Source organism: Heptranchias perlo, chromosome 20 (assembly GCF_035084215.1).
Source record: "Heptranchias perlo isolate sHepPer1 chromosome 20, sHepPer1.hap1, whole genome shotgun sequence".
Classification (NCBI taxonomy): Eukaryota; Metazoa; Chordata; class Chondrichthyes; order Hexanchiformes; family Hexanchidae; genus Heptranchias; species Heptranchias perlo.
In genome coordinates, this window is record NC_090344.1 from 23,551,624 (window position 1) to 23,573,659 (window position 22,036).

Sequence of the window (22,036 nt, forward strand, 5' to 3'; positions counted from 1 at the left end):
GTGTTGCAGGTGAGATCAGCCTTCGCCGTTCAAGGAAGCCTGAGAAGCCCGTCGGGCACAACAGAGAGAGAAGAGACAGAGACAGGGAAAGATAGAGAGATGCATGCAAAGAAAATAAAGAGTATAAATGTCAGGTTTTGCAAACGACCAGAATTTAAGTTACAGATTGGGAGAGATTCCTTCTCGGGTCTTGAAATCTTGCAAGAGAAGATTGGACGCTCAATTAAAAGCACCGGCCACGTTGAAGTATCTCTGATGCTGGGAGAGAGGTAAATGCGGTCAATTAACTCCAATTAATCTATTTGAGCATTGAAGAGATCTTTAAACAGTTGGGGGTTGCGAGCAGAATTCAAAGCTCGGCAGGAAAACCCAAATGGGGTTTTGAGACCAACGCTTGAACCACTCGGCCATCGCAGCTGTAAACGGCATGTTAGTTTAGACAGCATTCCATATAGGCGCATGTAACTTCTGCAACCCAGCATTGGTGGTTCAGGGGTAGAATTCTCGCCTGCCACGCGGGAGACCCGGGTTCGATTCCCGGCCAATGCAAGATCGTTTTGCATTCTGCACCAATGAGGAACTTCGGAACAGGATTGTGGTGTTTGGTCCGTCGAGCCTGTTCCGCAACTCAATCCGATCATGACTGAGTTGTGACCGAAATCCCTGTATCCGCCTTAGTCCCATATCTCGAAATACCTTTGGTTAACAAAAATCGATAAATCACGGGTTTGAAATTAACAATTGAGTTCGCATCAACTGCTGTTTGTGGAAGAGAGTTCCAAACTTCTCCCTCCCTTTGCTTGTCGAAGTGTTTCCTAACTTCACTCCTGAAAGTCCTGACTCTAATGTTTAGCCGATGTCCCCAAGTCCGAGACACCCCAACGAGCGGAAATAGTTTATATCCATCTACCACATCAGTTCCTCTTAATATCTTGAACATTTCGATCACATCAACCCTTAATCTACTAAATTGAAGGGAATACAACTATAGTTTGTGCAATCTCTCCTCATAATTTATTGCCGAGAGTCCAGTTATCTTTCTAGTAAATCACACTGCACTCCCTCCAAGGCCAATATATCCTTCCTAAGGTGCGGTGCCCAAAACTGAACACAGTACTCCAGGTGTGGTCCAACCAGAGCTTTGTGTAGCTGTAGCATAATGTCTATTCTCATCCTCTAAACATATAGGCCACCATTCCATTAGCCTTTTGGATTATATTCTGTTCCTGTCCATGACATGTTGTTGATCTATGTACATGGACACCTAAGTTCCTTTGGAACTCCACAGTTTCGAATTTTTCACCTTTTATAAAGTATTCTGATCTATCCTTTTGAGATCCAAAGTGGATGACCTCACACTTGCCTAAATTGAAATCCATTTGCCACAGTTTTGCCCATTCATTCATTATATTAATGTCTCTCTGGAATTTACCAGAATGATACCCGGACTTCAAGGGTTAAGTTACGAAGAGAGATTACACAAATTGGGGTTGCATTCTCCAGAGTTTCGAAGGTTAAGGAGTGATCTGATCGAAGTTTATAAGATATTAAGGGGAACAGATAGGGTGGATAGAGAGAAACTATTTCCGCTGGTTGGGGGTTTTGGAAGTAGGGGGCAATGTCTAAAAATTAGAGCCAGACCTTTCAGGAGCGAGATTAGAAAACATTTCTACACACAAAGGGTTGTAGAAGTTTGGAACTCTCTTCCGCAAATGGCAATTGATACTAGCTCAAGTTATAAATTTAAATCTGAGATAGATAGCTTTTTGGCAACCAAAGGTATTAAGGGATATGGGCCAAAGGCAGGTATATGGAGTTAGATCACAGATCAGCCATGATCTTATCAAATGTCGGAGCAGGCACGAGGGGCTGAATGGTCTACTCCTGTTCCTGTGTTCCTCTTCCTGTATAATTTGCACTGCTTTTCACGCTGCCCATTTTGGTGTCATCGGCAAACTTCAATATGTCGTTCCCTGTCCCGTCATCCAATATCAATGAGACCACCTGAATAGGGGGAGATTCACATTCAGCATCAATCTCTGCATCATCTTGAGACATTTTATTTACTTCACATGTGTTGCACTTTGGAAACTTCAGCACTCTGTCCTCTGGAGCTCAAACATGCACGTTAATCCTACCAACAGGAACACTGAAAAGATGTCAGAAGCCAATTGGTGAATTTTACACTCAACGTAGCTGAACAGCAAGAGCTTATTGGGGATTTTACCCCGCGACTCTCAGATATTAATCAACCAAAGCCCCCGAAACAAGAATCATACATCTAGACCAACCAGACGCTGTTACTTACATCATGCAGCCAGTGTAAAGTTTCGCTGTCTCCCATAGCCGATCGGCTACCCTTTCAGACCTCTTCTGTCCATCCAATCTCGTTTTCTATTCCGGTACACAGCAATATCAAGTTGTACACTAACTATTTCCAGTCACCAATATTAGTTTCCCTTTACTAAATTGGTTTCTTCTCTACGACTTATATTATCAAGCAAGACGTTTCAGAATTAGTTGCTCGGAAACTACATTGCTTTGGAGGATACTGAGAGGTGTCGATAAAAAGAGAGACCTTGGAGTGCATGTCCACAGATCCCTGAAGGGAAGAGGATAGGTGGTTAAGGTGGTGAAAAAGGTATAAAGGATACTTTGCTTTATTAGCCGAGGCATAGCATGTAAGAGCAGGGAGGTTATTCTGGAACTGAATAAAGCACTAGTTCGGCTACAGCTGGAGTATTGCGTACAGTTTTAGTCACCACATTACAGGAAAGATGGGACTACACTCGAAATGGTACAGAGATTTACGACGATGTTGCGAAGAGTGGAGAATTTTGGCTATGAGGATAGATTGGATAGGCTGAGGTTGTTTTCTCTGGAACCGACGAGGCTGAGGCGAGATTTAATTGAGGTGTATAAAATTATCACGGGCCTCGATAGAGTGGATAGGAAGGACCTGATTCACGTAGCAGAGAGTTCAATAAAAAGGGTCATAGATTTAAGGTAATTGGTAGAAGGATTAGAGTGGAGCAGAGGGGATTTTTTTTCCACCCAGCGGGTGGTGGGGGTCTGGAACTCACTGCCTGAGAGGTTCGGAGAAGCAGAAAAACTAATCGGGTTTAAAAAGCACATCAATATGCACTTGAAGAGCCGTAACCGACAAGACTACGGACTAAACGCTGGTAAGTCGGTTGATGCTGGATATCTATTTTCCGGCCAGTACAAACATGATGGGCCGAATGGCCTCCGCTAACGTAAATTTTAATGATTCTATGATTCTTTGATATAATTGCCGTCTGTCTCGGCATGGTGATAATATACACTATACCATAAGAACACTTTAAACAAATTGATGCGTAGTTTCACTGTGAGAGCGAAGAGATCTTAATGTTTAGACATTGACTGCAGCAGCTGGGTTGCCCCTTTACTTTTCCTACCATCTCAACCTTTCTTTAACCTTCTCTGCTGGTGTTGCAGGATCGATCAGGCATCGCCGTTTAAGGAAGCCTGAGAAGTCCATCAGAGGACAACACAAGAGACAGAGACAGGGAGAGATAGAGAAATGCATGCAAAGAAAATAAAGATTATAAACAGAATCATAGAATCATAAAATGGTTACAGCAGAGAAGGAGGCCATTCGTCCCATCGAGCTCGTGCCGGCTCGTTGTTAAAGCAATCAAGATAGTCCCATTCCCCCGCTCCTTCCCGTTAGCCCTGAATTTATTTCCCTTCAAGTATTTATCCAATTCCTTTTTGAAAGCCACCTTTCAATCAGCGCATTCCAGATTATAAATACTCGCTGGGGAAAGAAATGTTTCCTCATGTCGCCTTTGGTTCTTTTGCCAATCACCTTAAATCTGTGTCCTCTGGTTCTCGACCCTTCCGCCAATGGGAACAGTTTCTCTTTATTTATTTATTCCAACCCTTCATGATTTTGAACACTTCGATCAAATCACCTCTTAACGTTCTCTGATCTAAGAACAACCCGAGCACGGGGTAAATGCGGTCAATTAGCTTCAATTCATTTATTTGAGCATTAAACAGCTCTTTAAACATTACTGTGACATTATGGTAGCGCGGCCTCGCGGTCGAAGTTGTTAAATTTGATTTCTATGGAGGCGTGGGTTTGAATCCCACTGCTGTTAGAATTTCTGCCAAAGTTTATTTTGATCTGTTCACAGAAAACCCGATTGTAGTGCGATGGAGCAGAGGATGTGAAAGAAGCTGAAAGTGAAAGTGCAGATATTATTTTCATCACGGGGACAGGACACGTTCCCACAGGTGAGGGCCTCTCACCTTAAGATTCTTTGCAGCAGAGGAGGACAGGTGATCAAAGAGACCGGGCTCGAGCAGCGCAATCATTCGTTGCGCGGTCCTTATATGACCGGACAAGGTCGGGAAATGGCGAGGTTGTTAGTCGAGTCTCACCTAGATCACCGAATCCTTTTCCTTGTGAACATTTCGAACGGAGCTGAACGTATAATTGAGTGTTCCAAAATGCATCAATGATTTGTATCGCCACGTGGTTCCTCTTGTTGCAATAGCAGATGTGATATTTAGTGTTATCAGTTTACAGGAGGGAGGCTGCGGTATTGGAGCCGCAAACCATGAATTTGATCCATCTGCAAATTATGGGATTTAGCTTGAGCTGTAACTCTGCGCGTTCGACCACTCAGTCACGATACTTTCCATCTTGCGATCTTCAGGAGCTACTTTCACAGGAATAGAATTACTGCAAGCAAGAAGTCTACCCCTCAAGCACCAATGCTCGCAGGCAGCAGGATGAATGTGTCCAGTTGGAAACCTTTCTGAAGGAACATGCAGTCTGACAGAGCCGGAAGTCCAGCAGATTGACTTTTGCAGTGAGCAGATGATGAGCCTCCTTCTTGAGAGTGTTTCGCCGATCCAGCTCATAGTGGATTAAGCATTATAAATTCGGGTGGGACTGGAGCCACTTGTATCAGAGGAAGTGGAGGGGGTTATTTCCCTTCCTTGACGAGCATTAATGATCCTGTTGCGGTTTTGCTGCAAAATTTCACTTCCCAGCGCCGAAATCACCGAACCCTGAACTAAAATTCAACGATGGTGAGATTCGGACACACAACCTTTGCAGTGATTGGAAGAAGTCCCACGTGCTACCCATGGCACCACAAATCGGCTATCGATTAGGTTATTTCACGTTACCCATATGCTGCTTTGGAACTTTTGCTGCGGTGCAGTAAGTGGTTCAAAAGCTCAGTGGGGATTCATAGCGCTCCTGAGAAATCGACACAGCGACGGTTTGTGCAATGCATAGTCCTCTCTCTCACTCCCATTTGCTCACTCTCGCTTTCTCTCTTGAGCTCTCACTCTCCCAGTTCATCTCAAGAGGGCTGGAAAACATGGGGTGGATGTTATGTTACAGCTGCACAGAGCTCTGCTGAGACCCCATCTGGAGGATTGCACTCAGTTCCGGGCACCCACCTCAGGAAGGATGTATTAACCTGGACGCTCGAGGGGCTGAATGGCCTACTCATGTTCCCAAGTTCCAATGAATGGAACAATAATTCAAGTATGGAGACCCTAATGCATCAGGATGAGTGAGTGAAGAATGTTTTCTGTTTGAAGTACTGATTTCATTAATTGAATACTCCCAGTGTCCTACCTCATTGCAGCCCAGGCCGGACAAACTGCTCGCACAAAGTGGCATTTTCTGTGAGAACACGAAAGACTTGTTCAGGCCATGACAGTACCGAGTGCGGGTAGGTCTGCGCGTGAAATGGAAAAGTGAGTTGAAATACTCCAACAAGCAGCGGATGTCTCTGTTTCCATTTCCAAAATGCACGCACGCACGGGCCCATGATCCCCACTCACACTCTCCTTCCAATCTCACACACCTCGCTTTGGTTTGAAATCGTGTATGTTTTCACAATGGGATTTAATTTGAAGAAAGCAGTGCTGTAACAACCCGGGGATATTGAAGAGATGCAGTACAAGAAGATACATAAAAGGCAAATGATAACAATGAATGTTCTCACACTGTGAGCTACAGTTAAAGGCTGACAACATTGAAAGTCTCATGCAGCAGGTCCGGGTCCAAATCTTTCACGTGGCATCTCCTTCTGCTTCTGTCACTCCTTTTCCTCCACGTAGAGTGGATTTGGAATTCCTGTGCGGCTGCATTGCGCATTTTCCAGATCTGCTTCGAGCGCAATTCACTCCAGTTCATCAATTGCAGATATTAGTTTGATCATGGGGAGAGGAAACCTTTTCACAGACAAGGGCTGTTCATCCGATTGTTTTTCTAGCAGAGTAGGGCAGATCATCAAAGTAACCGGATTGGGTGAACTGTCCGTACAGGTGCCTGGTGGGCTCGTGGTTATTATTCGGCGTTCACACCAAAATAATTAATTACATGAAACCAAATAAACTCGACGAAAAGAGGAATATTTCTGTAAACACCATTAACCAACCTATAACATTCTGTTGCAGACTGAAAGAGACGCCAACGTGGTTACCGAGTGACAGTCACAAGTTTAATAATGATTTGTTTTGTATGTGAAACGCTTTTCAGACTGCATTTTAGGAGACTGGTTGCACAGCTTGCTGAAGTAAAACATGCCATCATGTCGTGATCGCGGGTTTGATTGTTGTATGGTCTGATAAGGGGCTTTGTTTTGGGTTTTCGTAATTTTAAAATCCAAGCTTGACAATCAGATCCACAGACAAATTCACGGGACAATGTTATTGAATAGCATCCATTGCAACTTTACCCCTGGGCCGGAGAAACACGTCTTTATTTTTATTTTTCTTTCTCCGGTTTGCAGAGAAACGTTTAACTCGCGGCCTGTTCCCATTAATGATCATCAGCAACAACAGAAAGACAGAGCGGGTCTGACCGCCCCGAGATGTGGAAAAAGGATCAGTTTAGAACAAATGCATCACATCAAATAGTCACCCGGCACCGAGGGAGACAAAACCAAGAGAAAAAGGCAGAAGGTAACAGAGAAATAAAAACCAAATGCAGACGATATAAATATTTCCCATCGTTGATGTCTCTCTGTTCCATCCCCAATCCTTCAGTGGCGGGGATAAAATTTCACTGCAAATAAATGCGAGAATCGACCCAAAGAAGAAGCAACTATATAACCAAAAACAGCCAAACACTGGATGACACCAAAGACCTTTAAGTTTTCAGTCTAATGCAACCGCGACTGAGCTGTTGGGACACCAAAGCAAATGCAACTTTTCGCCATTGTCTTGCAAGAAAATATCACCCCAGCGACGCCTTACTGTTCATTACCGCACTTCATATATAAACATCACACTCATATATACCCAACCACAGTCCAGAGATAAACACCACACTCATATATTCACATCCACTGTTCAAGATATGAACACCGCACTCACATACACACAACAACAGTTCATATATAAACATCGAACTTATATATACACAGTCACAGTTCATATATAAACATCACACTCATAAAAACACACCCACAGTTCATATATAAACATCGCACTCATATATACACACCCACAGTTCATATATAAACATCGCACTCATATATACATACCCACAGTTCATATATAAACATCGCACTCATATATACACACCCACAGTTCATATATAAACATCACACTCATATATGCACACCCCACAGTTCATATATAAACATCGCACTCATATATACATACCCACAGTTCATATATAAACATCGCACTCATATATGCACACCCACAGTTCATATGTCAATACTGCACTCATATATACACATCCACTGTTCGTATATAAACATCTCACTCAAATACACTCACCCACAGTTCATATTTAAACATCGCACACCTATATATAAAACGACAGTTCATATATAAACATCGCACCCACATATACAAATCCACAGTCCATACATCAACATCGCACTCATATATACATACCCACATTTCATATATAAACATCGCACGCATATATAAACACCCACAGTTCATATATAAACATTGCATTCATATACACTCACCCACAGCTCATATATAAATAGCGCATTCATTGATTGTCACCCACAGCTTATATAATAAAATCGCATTTTTTTTATTCGTGCATGCGATGTGGGCGTCGCTGGCGAGGCCATCATTTATTGCCCATCGCGAATTGGCCTTCCAGAACTGCTGCAGTCCGTGCGGAGAAGCTTCTCCCACAGTGCTGTTAGGAAGGGAGTTCCAGGATTTTGAACCAGCGACGATGAAGGAACGGCGATATATTTCCAAGTCGGGATGGTGTGTGACTTGGCGGGGAACGTGCAGGTGGTCTTGTTCCCATGTGCCTGCTGCCCTTGTCCTTCTAGGTGGGAGAGGTCGCGGGTTTGGGAGGTGCTGTCGAAGAAGCCTTGGCGAGTTGCTGCACTGCATCCTGTGGATGGTAAACACTGCAGCCACTGTGCGCCGGTGGTGAAGGGAGTGAATGTTTAGGGTCGTGGATGGGGTGCCAATCAAGCGGGCTGCTTTGTCCTGGATGGTGTCGAGCTTCTTATGTGTTGTTGAGCTGCACTCATCCAGGCGAGTGGAGAGTATTCCATCACACTCCTGACTTGTGACTTGCAGATGGTAGAAAGGCTTTGGGGGGTCAGGAGGTGAGTCACTCGCCGCAGAATATCTAGCCTCTGACCTGCTCTTGCAGCCACAGTATTTATATGGATGGTCCAGTTAAGTTTCTGGTCAATGGTGACCCCCAGGATGTTGATGGTGGGAGATTCGGCGATGGTAATGCCGTTGAATGTCAAGGGCAGGTGGTTCGACTGTCGTTTGTAGGAGATGGTCATTGCCTGGCCCTTGTCTGGCGCCAATGTTACTTGCCACTGATGAGCCCAAGCCTGGGTGTTGTCCAGGTCTTGCTGCATGCCGGCTCGGACTGCTTCGTTATTTGAGGGGTTACGAATGGAACTGAACACTTTGCAATCATCAGCGAACATCCCCATTTCTGACCTTATAATGGAGGGGAGGTCATTGATGAAGCAGCTGAAGATGGTTGGGCCTAGGACACTGCCCCGAGGAACTCCTGCAGCAATGTCCTGGGGCTGAGATGTTTGGCCTCCAACAACCACTACAATCTTCCTTTTTGCTAAGTATGACACCAGCCACTGGAGAGTTTTCCCCCTGATTCCCATTGACTTCAATTTTACTGGAGCTCCTTGGTGCCACACTCGGTCAAATGCTGCCTTGAAATGAAGGGCAGTCACTCTCACCTCACCTCTGGAATTCAGCTCTTTTGTCCATGTTTGGACCAAGGCTGTAATGAGGTCTGCAGCCGATTGATGCTGGCGGAACCCAAACAGAGCATCGGTGAGCAGGTTATTGGTGAGTAAGTGCCGCTTGATAGCACTGTCGACGACACCTTCCATCACTTTGATGGTGATTGATAGTGGACTGATGGGGCGGTAATTGGCCGGATTGGATTTGTCCTGCTTTTTGTGGACAGCCCATACCTGGGCAATTTTCCTCGTTGTCGGGTAGATGCCAGTGTTGTAGCTGTACTGGAACAGCTTGGCTAGAGGCGCAGCTCGTTCTGGAGCACAAGTCTTCAACACTACAGCCGGGATGTTGTCGAGGCCCACAGCCTTTGCTGTATCCAGCGCACTCAGCCGTTTCTTGATATCACGTGGAGTGATTCGAATTGGCTGAAGACTGGCTTCTGTGATGGTGGAGATATCGGGAGGAAGCTGAGATGGATCATCCACTCGGCACTTCTTCCTGAAGATGGTTGCAAACGCTTCAGCCTTGTCTTTTGCACTTACGTGCTGGATTCTGCCATCATTGAGGATGGGGATGTTTACACAGCCTCCTCCTCCCGTTAGTTGTTTAATTGTCCACCACCATTCACGACTGGATGTGGCAGGACTGCAGAGCTTTAATGTGATCCGTTGGTTGTGGATTCGCTTAGCTCTGTCTATGGCATGTTGCTTCCGCTGTTTAACATGCATGTAGTCCTGAATTGTAGCTTCACTAGGTTGGAACCTAATTTGTAGGTACGCCTGGTGCTGTTCCTGGCATGCTCTTATGCACTCCACATTGAACCAGGGTTGATCCCCTGGCTTGTTTATTAATGGTAGAGTGAGGAATATGCCGGGCCAAGATATTACAGATTATGCTGGAATACGATTCTGCTGCTGTTGATGGCCCGCAACACCTCATGGATGCCCAGTTTTGAGCTGCTAGACCTGTTCTGAATCTATCCCATTTCGCACGCTGATAGTGCCACACAACACGTTGGATGGTATCTTCATTGCGAAGACGGGACTTCGTCTCCACGAGGACGGTGCGGTGGTCACTCCTACCAATACTGTCATGGACAGATGCATTTGCGACAGGTAGATTGGTGACGACGAGGTCAAGTAACTTTTTCCCTCGTGTTGGTTCTCTCACCATCTGCCGCAGTTCCAGTCTGGCAGCTATGTCCTTCGGGCCTCGGCCAGCTCAGTCAGCAGTGATACGACCGAGCCACTCTTGGTGATGGACATTGAAGTCCTCCATCTCGAGCACATCCTGTGCCCTTGCTACCCTCAGTGCTTCCCCCAAGTGGTGTTCAACATGGAGGAGGACTGATTCATCAGCTGAGGGAGGGCGGTTGGTGGTAATCTGCAGGAGCTTTTCTTGCACTTGTTTGACCTGATGCCATGAGATTTCATGGGGTCCAGAGTCAATGTTGAGGACTCCCAGGGCCACTCCCTCCTGACTGTATATCACTGCACCGCCACCTCTGGTCGGTCTGTCCTGCCGGTGGGACAGGACATGCACAGGGATGGTGATGGAAGAATCTTGGACGTTGGCTGAAAGGTATGATTCTGTAAGTATGGCTATGTCAGGCTGTTGCTTGACCAGTCAGTGGGACAGCTCTCCCAATTTTGGCACAAGTCCCCAGATGTTAGTGAGGAGGACTTTGCAGGGTCGACTGGGCTTGGTTTGCCTTTGTCGTGTCCGGTGCCTAGTGGTCCGATGCCGGGTGGTCCGTCCGGTTTTATTCTTATTATGACTTTTATTAGCGAGATTTTACAACTGAGTGGCTTGCTAGGCCTTTTCAGAGGGCAATTAAGAATCAACCACATTGCTGTGGCTCATTTATACTCACTCACAGTTCACATATAAACATCGCATTCATATATACTCACCCACAGTTCATATATAAACATCGCACTCATATTTTTACACCCACAGTTCACATATAAACATCGCTCTCATATATAAACTCATTCGGTTTATAAAGCAACAGCGCGCTCATACACCCACACCCAGTTTATAGTAGCAGATCGGTACCGATCGCCGATAGAGCTCTCAGATTCCGAGAGTCCGAAGTAGCAGCGACCGAACAAATTCTGGATCTCATCCTTAACACAGACCGGTCGATCCACCTGTAAAATTACATCGCACTTGGATATCAGGGAGGGTAATGGTTTCTGAGAATGTATCAGGGAGCCTAATGGCTTCTTAGTGGCGATCCATCGGGGCAAGGGGATCTCAGAGAGGGGAAGGGACTGTCAGAGGGTATCAGAGAGTGCAAGGGGATCTCAGAGCGGGGAAGGGATAGTCAGATGTCATCAGAAAGTGTCAGGGGGCTCAGAGAAGGGAAGGGACTGTCAGAGGGCATCGGAGAGTACATTAAGAACTGAGAGAGGGGAAGGACTGCCGAGTCTGAGAGAGTGTAAGGGGGCTCAGGGCAGATCTGTGTAAGGGGCACTCAATGGTTATGAGAGAAGGTAAAGAACGCTGACAAGGTTCAAAGATGATCATGGACTCTCTGAGGTCAGAGACAGAGTGTATCAGAGAAGTTAAGGAGCTCAGCGAGAATCAAAGAGGGTAAGGGGGGCTCAAGATGTATCAGAGAGGCGAATGGATCCAGAGATGTCATCTTCTAAATGTTACAATTTCTAACCTTCAACATTTTTTATAACAGCAATAAATGAAGCCGATTGAACCGATAATCTGCCGTGTCCCATCTGGAGGGAATGAGAAGGTAGAATCGGGAGGGACTGGATATTTGGCAACGCTCAAGGTTTCATTTCACACAGCTCAGTGTTGTGTCTGTTTTTTAACTGGATTTCATGAACTCGAGAAAAGAGGTTGCAATTTGAAAATTTTATTACCCATTGTGAAAAATAGAACACAAATGCGCCCAACGTGGGGCTCGAACCCACGACCCTGAGATTAAGAGTCTCATGCTCTACCGACTGAGCTGGCCGGGCTGGTTGCTAAAATTTTTCCCATTCTATTATTGTAGAGAGACAGCTGTTGGCTTTGCTGCAGGGGTTCAGTTCGTTCTGTGCACCTGATTTTCATTCTGGAGTCAGTCTGATGCCTTTTGCACGTCATTCAGCACCACGCTGAGCTGAAAAGGAACATCGGAACAGGAGAGGGCCATTCAGCCCCTCTTCCTGCTGTGCCATTCAATTCGATCATGACGTGATCTGCAACTCAACTCTCCTTCCCCGCCTTGGACACAAATCCCTTGGAACCCAAACCGAGAAATGATCGACCAATATCAGTCTTGAAAATTTGAATTGAGCCACAATCCACATCCTTTTGGCCGAGAGAGTTCCAGCTTTCGGCCGTATTTTGTTTGCTAAAGTAATTCCTCATTTCTTGCCTGATTGGTCTGTCTCCAATTTCAAGATTAAAACACCTCATTATGGATTCCGCCAACATAGAGAGAGATGACACAAAGATAGACAGAATTATAAGCAGTGTGGATGGAAGAATGAGATTACAGAGAGATATTACTCGATTAAGTGAATGGGCAAAACTGCGGCAAATCGATTTCAACGCAAGCAAGTTTGAGGCCGTCCACTTTGGACCTCAAAAAGATAGATCACAAAACATATTAATGGATGTCACTCCAAAAAATTAACCTTATGACATTTTGTGTGGATTCGCTTGTTTCTGAAGTCTGCCAAACTTTGAAAAGTTACCGAAATATTGCAATAGGAACCTTATGGCCAGTTCGGGGATCGAACCCGCGACCTTGGCGTTATTCGCACCACGCTCTAACCAACTGAGCTAACCGGTCATGGAGACATCTTAGCTTTATGGGCTTACCCACGTGTTGGGTAGTTTGTGTTTATTTTTACACCGGCTGACACGGTTTTTGGACGAATGTTGATAACACCACATCCCTTTAACATTGTTACTTGTTTCTGCATACATTGTCGATGATCTTGATCAAAATTAACAAACAAAGAGCACTTTAATGAAACAAATTCAATTCCGATCAATATTATTTTACTAACAATCAACAGCCCATCCATAAAACACTGCCCCGCTATAAAACCTGTGGGCAGGACCCTGAGCGACTGTGAAAATGATATCACCGCAACGTGATTCCATCACGCTGCGTTTTGACGTTGAGTCAGATGTCTGTCTGTCTATCTGTCTGTCTGTTTATCCGTCTGATTGGGTCTCGGCCTTATTCTCAGGCCAGGCTTTTTGTTTGCTGGCTGCAGGCCTCGCTCCCCGACTGACTGAACAACTACCGGGCCGTGTGTCAGAATCAATGACTGTGACTGACTGTCTGCCCATTTATGGCCACATTTCTGAGTTCCTGCCTTCGCTCTGTGTCGCAGGCCTGTCTCTGTCCCTTAGGATCACAACACACCCACAAGCTTCACGACTGAACGCAGGTTTGGTCAGTCTGTCCTCGCAGGTCCTTCGGAAGCTAATGATTTTGAACTGAATTATTTTTCCTGAGTGACTTGTGAAGTTTGGTTCAGTGATATGTTTGCGAAAGAGAACGGAGGAAATAGTTAGTGTGCAACTCGACATTTCTCTACATCGGAATAGAAAACGTGATTGGATGGATAGAAGAGGTCTGAAAGGATGGCCGATCGGCTGTGGGTGGCACCGATTTCTGCAGTGGCTGCAGTGGTTCATTACCGGTAATGAAAATGAGGTAATATACTACCACAAGCTGCCGGTGAAAATCATTCAATTTCCCAAACTTGACCCACCGAATCAAATGAAGCTGCTGGGAAAGCTACAAGACAACGCCGGTCTATCGGGCATCGTTTGAAGCAACTGGCAGTTTAAAGTAGCATCGACAGCCATGTAAGTACTGCCATGTGCCGCTGCGATCGCCGAGTGGTTGAAGCGTTAAATTCAAGATCAAATGGAGTTTTCCTTCGCAGGTTTGATTTCTGCTCGCTGAATTATTGTTTAAAGATCCGTTCAATGCTCAAATAAATGAACTGGATCTAACTCACTTCATTAATCTCTCTCAGAGCATGAGAGATACTCGAGCGTGGCCGGCGCTTTTAATTGGGTGCCCAATGTACTCTTGCAAAATTCAAATACACAAGAAAGAATCTTGCCCAATCTGCAACTAAAATTCTGCTACTTTGCAGAACCACCCATTTATAAGCGACTTTATTTACATGAATCTCTCTATCTCTCCTTGTCTCTATGTTGTCCCCTGATGGACTTCTCAGGCTTCCTGGAACGGTAAAGGCTGATCTAACCTGCAACACCAGCAGGGAAAGGAAAAGGAAAAAAAGACTGAGACGGTCGGAAAAGTAAAGGTGCAACCCAGCTGATCAATTCGCAGCTAATGTCTCCACATTTTTGTCTCTTCGCCCTCACAGTGAAAGAAAACAGCAATGTGAGTAAAATATACTTATGGTAGCTTGTGCACTCTGACGATGCCGAGACAGATGCCAATGTCGCTTCAGATCAACTAATTCTGAAAAGTATGATTTGAAAAAACAAGTCGTACATTGTAAACGAATTTAGTAAAGAGAGGCTAATATTGGTCACTGGAAATAGGTCGTGTACAACTTGATATTGCTGTATATAGGAATAGAAAACGAGATTGGGTGGACAGAAGCGGTTGGAAAGGATAGCCGATCGGCTGAAGACTATGGTGAAATTTTAGACCGGCTGCAGGGCTTTCTAGCAAGCGGCTCGTTGGTCTAGGGGTATGATTCTCGCTTAGGGTATTTTTCTAATAGAATATGCGAGAGGTCCCGGGTTCAAATCCCGGACGAGCCCTGTTATCTCACTGGTTTTTAGTGAAAAGTCACCACTTGGATTCTGACATCTTTGCAGTTGAACGAATTGAATAAAATTTGAGCTCCAGAGGACAAAGTGCACAAGTTTCCAAGACGCAACACACACGGAGTAAATAAAATGTCTCAAGATGATGTGGAGATTGAAGCTGAATGTGAATTTACCCCAATTGAGGCGGTCTCATTGATATTTGATGACGGGATCGAGAACCACATATCCAAGTTTGTCGATGACACAAAGATTGACAGAATTAGAAGCAGTGTGGATGGAAGAATGAGATGACAGAGAGATATTACTCGATTAAGTGAATGGGCAAAACTGCGGCAAATGGATTTTAACGTCAGCAAGTTTGAGGCCGTCCACTTTGGACCTCAAAAAGATAGATCAGAAAACATATTAATGGATGTTACTCCAAAAAATTGACCTCATGACATTTTGTGTGGATTCGCTTGGATCCAAAGTCTGCCAAACTTTTAAAAGTTACCTCAATATTGCAATAGGAACCTTAAGGCCAATACGGTAATCGAACCCGCGACCTTGGCGTTATTAGCACCACGCTCTAACCAACTGAGCTAACCGACCATATATGCAGTTTAGCTTTATGGGCTTACCCGCGTGTTGGGTAGTTTGTGTTTATTTTTACACCAGCTGACAGGGTTTTGCAACGAATATTGAATAAACCACATCCCTTAAACATTGTTACTTGTTTCTGTATATACTGTCGAGGATGTAGATCAAAATTAACAAACAAAGAGCACTTTAATGTAACAAATTAAATTCCGATCAATATTAGTTTACTCACAATGAACAGCCCATCCATAAAACACTGCCCCGCGATAAAACCTGTGGGCAGGACACTGAGCTGCTGAGAAAATGATATCACCGCAACGTGATTCGATCACGCTGCGTTTTGACGTGGAGTCAGATGTCTGTCTGTTTATCCGTCTGATTGGGTCTCTGCCTTATTCTCAGGCCAGGCTTTTTGTTTACTGGCTGCAGGCCTCGCTCCCCGACTGACTGAACAACGACCGGGCCGTATGTCAGAATCAATGACTGTGACTGACTGTCTGCCCATTTATGGCCACATTTCTGAGTTCCTGCCTTCGCTCTGTGTCGCAGGCCTGTCTCTGTCCCTTCGGATCACAACACACCCACAAGCTTCACGACTGAACGCAGGTTTGGTCAGTCTGTCCTCGCAGGTCCTTCGGAAGCTAATGATTTTGAACTGAATTATTTTTCCTGAGTGACTTGTGAAGTTTTGTTCAGTGATATGTTTGCGAAAGAGAACGGAGGAAATAGTTAGTGTGCAACTCGACATTTCTCTACATCGGAATAGAAAACGTGATTGGATGGATAGAAGAGGTCTCAAAGGATGGCCGATCGGCTGTGGGTGGCACCGAATTCTGCAGTGGCTGCAGTGGTTGATTACCGGTAATGAAAATGAGGTAATATACTACCACAAGCTGCCGGTGAAAATCATTCAATTTCACAAACTTGACCCACCGAATCAAATGAAGCTCCTGGGAAAGATACAAGACAACGCCGGTCTATCGGGCATCGTTTGAAGCAACTGGCAGTTTAAAGTGGCATCTACAGCCATGCAAGTACTGCCATGTGCCGCTGCAATCGCCGAGTGGTTGAAGCGTTAAATTCAAGATCAAATGGAGTTTTCCTTCGCAGGTTTGATTTCTGCTCGCTGAATTATTGTTTAAAGATCCGTTCAATGCTCAAATGAATGAACTGGATCTAACTCACTTCATTTATCTCTCTCAGAGCATGAGAGATACTCGAGCGTGGCCGGCGCTTTTAATTGAGTGCCCAATGTACTCTTGCAAAATTCAAATACACAAGAAAGAATCTTGCCTAATCTGCAACTAAAATTCTGCTACTTTGCAGAACCACCCATTTATAAGCGACTTTATTAACATGAATCTCTCTATCTCTCCTTGTCTCTTGTCTCTATGTTGTCCCCTGATGGACTTCTCAGGCTTCCTGGAACGGTAAAGGCTGATCTAACCTGCAACACCAGCAGGGAAAGGTAAAGGAAAAAAAGACTGAGACGGTCGGAAAAGTAAAGGTGCAACCCAGCTGATAAATTCGAAGCTAATATCTCCACATTTTTGTCTCTTCGCCCTCACAGTGAAAGAAAACAGCAATGTGAGTAAAATATACTTTGGTAGCTTGTAGACTCTGACGATGCCGAGACAGATGCCAATGTAGCTTCAGATTAACTAATTCTGAAAAGTATTATTTGAAAAAACAAGTCGTACATTGTAAACGAATTTAGTAAAGAGAGGCTAATATTGGTGACTGGAAATAAGTAGTGTACAACTTGATATTGCTGTATTTCGGAATAGAAAACGATATTGGGTGGACAGAAGCGGTTGGAAAGGATAGCCGATCGGCTGAAGACTATGGTGAAATTTTAGACCGGCTGCAGGGCTTTCTAGCAAGCGGCTCGTTGGTCTTGCGGTATGATTCTCGCTTTGGTCTTTTTTCTAATAGAATATGCGAGAGATCCCGGACGGGCCCTGTTATCTCACTGCTTTTTCGTGAAAAGTCACCAATTGGATTCTGACATCTTTGCAGTTGTTCGAATTGAATTATATTTGAGCTCCAGAGGACAAAGTGCAGAAGTTTCCAAGGCGCAACACACACGGTGTAAATAAAATGTCTCAAGATGATGTGGAGATTGAAGCTGAATGTGAATTTACCCCAATTTAGGCGGTCTCATTGATATTAGATGACGGGATCGGGAACCACATATCCAAGTTTGCCGAGGACACAAAGATAGACAGAATTATAAGCAGTGTCGATGGAAGAATGAGATTACAGAGAGATATTACCAGATTCAGTGAATGGGCAAAACTGCGGCAAATGAATTTCAACGTATGCAAGTGTGAGGCCGTCCACTTTGGACCTCAAAAACATAGATCAGAAAACATATTAATGAATGTTACTCCAAAAAAATAACCTTTTGACATTTCGTGTGGATTCGCTTGTTCCTGAAGTCTGCCAAACTTTTAAAAGTTACCAAAACATTGCAATAGGAACTTTATGGCCCGTACGGTGATCGAACCTGCGACCTTGACGTTATTAGCACCACGCTCCAACCAACTGAGCTAACCAGCCATGTATACAGCTTAGCTTTATGGGCTTACTCACGTGTTGGGTAGTTTGTGTTTATTTTTACACCGGCTGACAGGTTTTTTGAACGATTATTGAATAGACCACATCCCTGAAACATTGTCACTTGTTTCTGTATGCACTGTCGAGGATGTAACAAGTAACAATGTTTCAGGGATATGGTTTATTCAATATTCGTTCAAAAACCTGCGAAGTAAAACTCCATTTGATCTTGAAGTTTTGAAGGTAAACGTTGGTTCTTTCGAGGCTGAGGCAGGTTAAATTATCATGCGAAATTCGGAAATGAGCAGAGATGTTAAACAAATATTTTTTTTTATCTGCCTTGACAGTAGAAGACACAAAAAATACCTGAAATAACGGGGAACCAAGGGGCTAATGAGAGTGCGGAATTTAAAGTAATTAATATCAGCAGATAAAAAGTACTTGAGAAACTTAAGGGAATAAAAGGCGTTAAATCCCCTGGACCTGTTGGCCCACATCCGAGGGTTGACATAAGAACACAAGAACCAGGAGAAGGAGTAGGCAATACGGCCCCTCAAGCCTGCTCCACTATTGAATAAGATCATGTCTGATCTTCGAGCTCAACTAAATTTCCCTGCCCGATCCCCACATTCCTTGATCCCGTGGAGTCCAAAAATCTGTCGATCTCAGCCTTGAATATACTCAACGACTCAGCATCCACAGCCCTGTGGCGAAGAGAATTTTATAGATTTACAACTTTCAGAGTGAAGAAATTCCTTCTCATCTCAGTCTTAAATGGCCGACCCCTTATCCTGCGTCTATGACCCTTAGATCTGGACTCTCCAGTCAGGGGAAACAATATCACAGCATCTACCATGTCAAGTCCCCTCAGAATCTTATACGTTTCAATGAGATCACCACTCATCCTTCTAAACTCCAGAAAGAATAAGCCCATTCTACTCAACCTCTCCTCATAGCACAGCCCTCTCATCCCACGAATTAATCCAGTGAACCTTCGTTGCACCGCCTCTAAGGCATGTAAATTCTTCCTTAGATAAGGAGACCAAAACTGTACTCAGAACTCAAGGTATGGTCTCACAAAACACCTGTGCAATTGTAGTAAGACTGCCGTGGTCTTGTACCCCAATCCCCTCGCAATAAATGCCATAACACCATTTGCTTTCCTAAACTGCTTGTTGAACCTGCAACTTTTTGTGTTTCTTGTACGAGGTCACCAAAGACTTTCTGTACACCAACATTTAATAGTTTCTCACCATTTAAAAAATATTATGTTCTTCAATCCTTGCTGCCAAAGTGAATGACCTCACATTATACCTCACCTGCCACATTCCTGCCCAATCACTTAACCTATCTATATCCCTTTACAATCTTTGTGTCCTCCTCACAGCTTACTTTCCCATCTAGATCTGTATCATCATCAAATTTGGATACATTACACTGGTCACTTCATCCAATCATTAATATAGATTGTAAATAGCTGAGGCCCAAGCACCGATCCTTGCAGTACCCCACGAGTTACAGCCTTCCAACCTGAAAATGACACGTTCATCCCTACTCTCTGTTTTCTGTCCGTTAACCAATCCTCCATCTATGCTAATATGTTAACCCCAGCCCATGAGCCCTTATCTTGCATAACGACCTTTTATGTGGCACCTTATTGAATGCCTTTTAATCCAAATATACTGCATCCACTGGTTCCTCTTTATCTGCTCTGCTAGTTACATCCTCAAAAAACGCGAATAAATTCGTCAAATACGATTTCCCTTTCATAACACTAAATTGACTCTGCCTAACCATATTATGATGTTCTAAGTGCCCTGTTGCTGCTTCCTTAATAATGGGTTCCAGCATTTTCCCTACTATTGAATGTCAGACTAACTGGCCTGTAGTTCCCTGTTTTCATTCTCCCTCCTTTCGTGAATATCGGGATTACATTTACTACCTTGCAATCCGCTGGGACCAATCTCGAATCCAGGGAATTTTGGAAGATCATAACCAATGCATCCATTATCTCTTCAGCCACTTCTTTTAGAGCCGTCGGATGTGGGCCATCAGGTCCAGGGGGTGTATCGGCTTTCACTTCCATTAGTTTCTCAAGTAGTTTTTCTCGACTGATATTAATGACTTTAAGTTCCTCATTCTCGTTAGTCCCTTAGTTCCCCAATATTTCTGGTATGCTTTTGGTGTCTTCTACTGTGAAGACAGGTAGAAAATATCTGTCTAACGCATCCGTCATTTCCATATTCCCCATTATAATTTCTCCTGTCTCAGCCTCTATTGGACTCACATTTACTTTTGCTACTCTCTTCAATTTTAGAAACTCTTAGAAGCTCTCCCTGTCTCTTGACACTCTGTCTTTTCCTCCGATGGACTTCTCAGGCTTCCATCAACAGCCAAAGCTGATCGAATCTGCAACACCGGCAGAGAAGGGTAAAAAAAGAAAGGCTGAGACGGTAGGAAAAGCAACGGTGCAGCCCAGCTGATGAATTTGTAACTAATGTCTGCGCATTTCTGACTCTTCGCCCTCACAGGGAAAACATCAGCATCTGAGTACAGTATACTTGTGGTCGAGTGTATAATCTACGGATGCCGAGACAGAAAACAATGCAGCTTTAGAGCAACAATTTCTGCAAAGTCTTATTTGAAAATACAATTCGTACATTCAAACGAATATGGTAAAGGGATGCTGATATTGTTGACTTGAAATAGTGAGTGTACAACTTGACATTGCTGTACATCGGAATAGAAAGTGAGATTGGATGGACAGAAGCGGTCTGACAGGGTAGCTGGTCGGCTGTGGTTGGCAGCGACATTTTACACTGGCTGCACGGTATTGCTGCAATGCCAGTTCCAAGGGTCTGATTCTTGTTTTGGGCGTTTCACTGATTGATGCGTGGGAGGTCCCGGGTTCAAATCCTCGAAGAGCCCTGTTGTTTTATCCATTTTAGTGAAAATTCACGAATTGCCTTCTCACATCTTTTCAGCGGTGGAGAAAGCAGGATTGACTTAATTCCGAAGCATGTTTGAGCACCAGAGGATAGAATGCAGAGGTTTTGTTGATGCAATGCGCAGAGAGAAAAGAGAATGTCTCAAGATGGTGCGCAGATTGAAGCTGAATATCAATTTAACCCAATTCACACGATTTCATCGGAACAGAATGGAAATGCTCCTTCATTGGCCCAGACCCAAAACCGGGCCGCTCAAGCGCCAGACGAGAATTACACCAGTGGACCAGCAATATCCGCACTGTAACTGGCTGCATGGGTCCAGTTGCAACCCAGTCTGAAAGAACATACAGCGTCAATATCTCCTGCGATAACCCTACGCATTCTGATCGACAGCCGTGCAGAAACATCCACTTGCAGCTGCAATGGTCGAGTGGTTAAGGCGTTAGTTTTAAAATCTAACCGTGTTTTCCTACGCAGTTTTGAATCTTGCTCGCAGTGCTACTGTTTAAAGCTCAAATAAATATGAACTGGAGCTAAATGACCGCATTTCCATCTCGCAGAGAGATAGTCCAGCGCAGCAAGTGCTTTTAATCGGGTGCCCAATGGTCTGTTGCAAGATTTCAAGTCACGTGAAGGACTCTTTCTCAAGATCCACCTAAAGTTCTGCTCGTTCGCAGAACTTGTTATTTATTGTATTTTTCTATCCTTTCATCTCTCTATCTCTCCCTCCCTGTCTCTGTCTCTTGACTGTGATTTTCCCCTCACGAACTTCTCAGGAAGCCTTGAACGGCAAAGGCTGTTCGAACCTGCAACTCCAGCAGAAAAGTGTAAAGAAAAAATTGACTGAGACGGTTGGAAAAGTAAAGGTCCAATCCAGCTGATATTATATATTATTCATGTTTGACCAGAGGAATATCCGCAGTCAGAAG

The 22,036-nt window shown here is 44.4% G+C and overlaps 5 non-coding genes across 5 annotated transcripts; 2 read left to right on the plus strand and 3 right to left on the minus strand.

Annotated features, from left to right (window-relative positions):
* Nucleotides 1-478: 478 nt before the first annotated feature.
* On the plus strand, nt 479-549 carry trnag-gcc (transfer RNA glycine (anticodon GCC)). The gene has a single exon. It is a non-coding gene; the product is annotated as a tRNA-Gly (tRNA).
* An 11,596-nt stretch (nt 550-12,145) lies between these two features.
* trnak-cuu (transfer RNA lysine (anticodon CUU)) lies at nt 12,146-12,218 on the minus strand. The gene has a single exon. It is a non-coding gene; the product is annotated as a tRNA-Lys (tRNA).
* Nucleotides 12,219-12,965: 747 nt separating this feature from the next.
* trnai-aau (transfer RNA isoleucine (anticodon AAU)) lies at nt 12,966-13,039 on the minus strand. The gene has a single exon. It is a non-coding gene; the product is annotated as a tRNA-Ile (tRNA).
* A 1,883-nt stretch (nt 13,040-14,922) lies between these two features.
* trnap-agg (transfer RNA proline (anticodon AGG)) lies at nt 14,923-15,012 on the plus strand. The gene is given in 2 exon segments: nt 14,923-14,958; nt 14,977-15,012. It is a non-coding gene; the product is annotated as a tRNA-Pro (tRNA).
* Nucleotides 15,013-15,538: 526 nt separating this feature from the next.
* Nucleotides 15,539-15,612, minus strand: trnai-aau (transfer RNA isoleucine (anticodon AAU)). Its single transcript has one exon. It is a non-coding gene; the product is annotated as a tRNA-Ile (tRNA).
* Nucleotides 15,613-22,036: the final 6,424 nt, after the last annotated feature.